The following is a 3,044-nucleotide window of genomic DNA, read 5'->3' as shown; positions in this document are numbered from 1 at the left end:
CAAGTACAAAATAAATATTGAAGGAGTAACACCCCACATTTTAGAAGACATCTGTTGATTTTGCCTACCTAGCGTCCATCCCTCTTCTTCTGGTATTAATGCTGCGATGTCTTTTGAAGAACTTCTCCTCCACATCTTCTCTTTGGTCATGTAATGCAAGTGTGGCCTTCCCCAATCCCCTAGTCCCTGACCAATCAGAATATTCCACGTGTTTGTCTCTAGTGATTGGCGCAGTGGTTCAAATTGTTTCTATGAGAGTCAGCCCTGGAACTTTATCCTAAAACCACTGACGAAAGGGTGCTTCTATTCGGCTGGTGTTGCTACACTGGAAGAATGCTAACCTAATATTGCTGTTGGCCAGCCTTGGTGGAAGAATCTGTTTTAGAGGACTAATTCTGTCTTATCTTCTCTCAGGATATGATTTTTGGGAAATCCAAACGAAGACACCCATCAACATTCCAATACTACTTTTTCTGGTTCCATCAATATTACCTATGTGTCTACATAAACATTAGAGTCTTGGTCATTTCCATTATATTGTATCTTCATCTATTTGACCAGGCTAATCTCTATACACCTTTGTAGTCTTAGTATAGATGTCATTTTCACAGGAAGACGTCACTGACCTCCCAAGTCTTAGTGAGATATCTCTTCTCAGTTCCATAACACCTTCTCTGTCGGCATAATATTGCTCATTGCATTGTATTATATTGGCAGTTTAAATAGATATAAATTCAATCCTCACCAGCCCCCTCCCTGACCTACTACACCTAACTAGATAGTTTGTGAGGGCAAGAAATATGTCTGTCTTTTTCAGAACTACATCCCCAGGGCTGGACACATTGAAGGTCCTAACATAATTACTGGAAGGAACCGTAAGGTCAGAATTATCCTGTTTTATCTGGGGACTCCTACTCTTTCCAATCCTTATCCACATAGGCACAGGTGCAAGAAGTGGCAGCCTTGTTTGTACAACGTGACTCCATGCTCCTGATGGCGGATACATGGACCAAGGGGAGTACCTGACTCAAATATGGCCAATCAAATCCCTCCCTCAGGAATCTAGAGTTAGTATTAAGAGTTTCATCTTTACATGGGCTAGTCTCTTGAATGAATGAAAAGTAAAACCTCTGGAATTATGGCACGGTTACCACCATGTGAACAGAGTAACAGTGACAGTTTGCCAGTGGAGAGAAAAAGAAATAAAACAAATGTCCTGAGATAAGTAGAGCTGGGAATATGAAATGGCATCCCATGTCCTGTTCTAGCCCTTTCATGGGCTTCTGCCCTTCATGTCACTGAGATACTATGTCTCCTTAAAATAAATTCCTCCCCACCTTTCTTTTTAAAATTATTTTTGGCCTAAATTAGCATTAGTTGATTCTTGTTACATTCAATCCAAAAGACAAAATTAGCAATCCATGACTTCAGTGAGCTTAACTATTCAGTAGCCCCCTTTATCTGCAGTTTTGCTCTCTGTGGTTTCAGTTACCAGTGGCCAGCCTTGGGCCCAAAATATTAAATGGAAAATTCCAGAAAAAAAGGAAATTCATAAGTTTTAAATTGCATGCCATTCTGAGTAGCATGATGAAATCTCACACCCCCACCCCATGTGAAACATCCCTTTGTTCAGCGAATCCCACCAGTTAGTCACTTAGTAACCATCTTAGTTATCAGATTGAACGTTGTGGTATCACGGTGCTTATGTTCAAGTCACCCTTATTTTAGTTAATACTGGCTCCAAAGTGCAAGAATAGTGATGCTCGAATTCAGATGTACCAAAGAGAAGCCTTAAAGCGCTTCCATTAAGTGAAAAGGTGAAAGTTCTCAATAAAGAAAAAAAAATTGTATGCTAAGATTGCTAAGATCTACAGTAAGAAGGAATCCTCTATCCCTGAATTGTGAAGAAGGAAAAAGAAATTCATGCTAGTTTTTCTGTCACACCTCAAACTGCTAATGTTATGACCACAGTGCAGGATAAGTAGTTATGATGGAAAAGGCATTATATTTGTACACTTAGATATTTTGAGGGAGAGAGACCACATTCACATAGCTTTATTACAGTATTTTATAATTGTGCTATTTTATTATTAGTTATTGTTGTTAATCTCTTACTGTGCCTTATTTATAAATTAAATTTTATTATAGGTATGCATGTATAGGAAAAAACATAGTATATATAGAGCTCAGTAATGTCTGTGGTTTCAGGTGTTCACTGGGGGTCTTGGAATATATCCTCCACAGATAAGGGGGGACCACTGTACTTAGAAATATCAATTTAACTGAATTTTCTATTTTCCTACAGAAAAGTTATATAAAAGTACTGTATTAGTCTGGGTTCTTCAGAGAAACAGAACTAATAGTATATATACAGAGAAAGAGAGAGATTATAGGAAATTGGCTCACAGTAATAGAGACTGAGAAGTTCCTGGATCGTCAGTTGACCTAGGAGAGTCTGAATTTGAAGGCCTGAAAACCAGGAGAGCTGATGGTGTAAGTTCCAGTCTGAGTCCCAGTATGAAGGCTGGAGAGGACTGATGTCCAGACTAGCAAACAATCATGTAGAAAGGGAATTCTCACTCTGCCTTTTTGTTCTAGTCAGGCCATCAATGGATTGGATGAGACCCACCCACATTGGGGAGGGCAGTCTGCTTTACTCAGTCTGCCAATTCAAATGTTAATCTCATCCAAAAATACCCTCACAGACACACCCAGAATGTTTTACCAAATCTCTGGGCAATCAGTGGCCCAGTCAAGTCGGCACAAAAAAATAACCATCATAAGCACTTTTGATGATATTTTTTTCCAGAGCAACTGTGAAATGGCAAAGAATATTCTTAGGAACGTTAAATGGGAAATATACAATTTTAACATAGATAAATAAGGATGTTATCAATTACTGACTTGGGGCATTCACTTCAATCAGGGGTAAATCTTGGAGAAAAAGGTAGCATTTTCAAATTCAGAGTTCCTCAAGGGCATGATGACTGATTGACATGCACATCTATAGCCTCCTGATTACATATATTCTGTCACCAGATGTC

At 38.9% G+C, this 3,044-nt stretch overlaps 1 non-coding gene across 1 annotated transcript; it reads right to left on the bottom strand.

Moving 5' to 3' along the window:
* Window positions 1-2,722: 2,722 nt before the first annotated feature.
* Window positions 2,723-2,786, bottom strand: LOC132508474 (small nucleolar RNA SNORD66). Its single transcript, XR_009536609.1, has one exon. It is a non-coding gene; the product is annotated as a small nucleolar RNA SNORD66 (small nucleolar RNA).
* Window positions 2,787-3,044: the final 258 nt, after the last annotated feature.

This window comes from Lagenorhynchus albirostris, chromosome 17 (genome assembly GCF_949774975.1).
Source record: "Lagenorhynchus albirostris chromosome 17, mLagAlb1.1, whole genome shotgun sequence".
Classification (NCBI taxonomy): Eukaryota; Metazoa; Chordata; class Mammalia; order Artiodactyla; family Delphinidae; genus Lagenorhynchus; species Lagenorhynchus albirostris.
The sequence above is the reverse complement of the archived record's forward strand: the minus strand, read 5'-3'. Positions and strand labels throughout refer to the sequence as shown.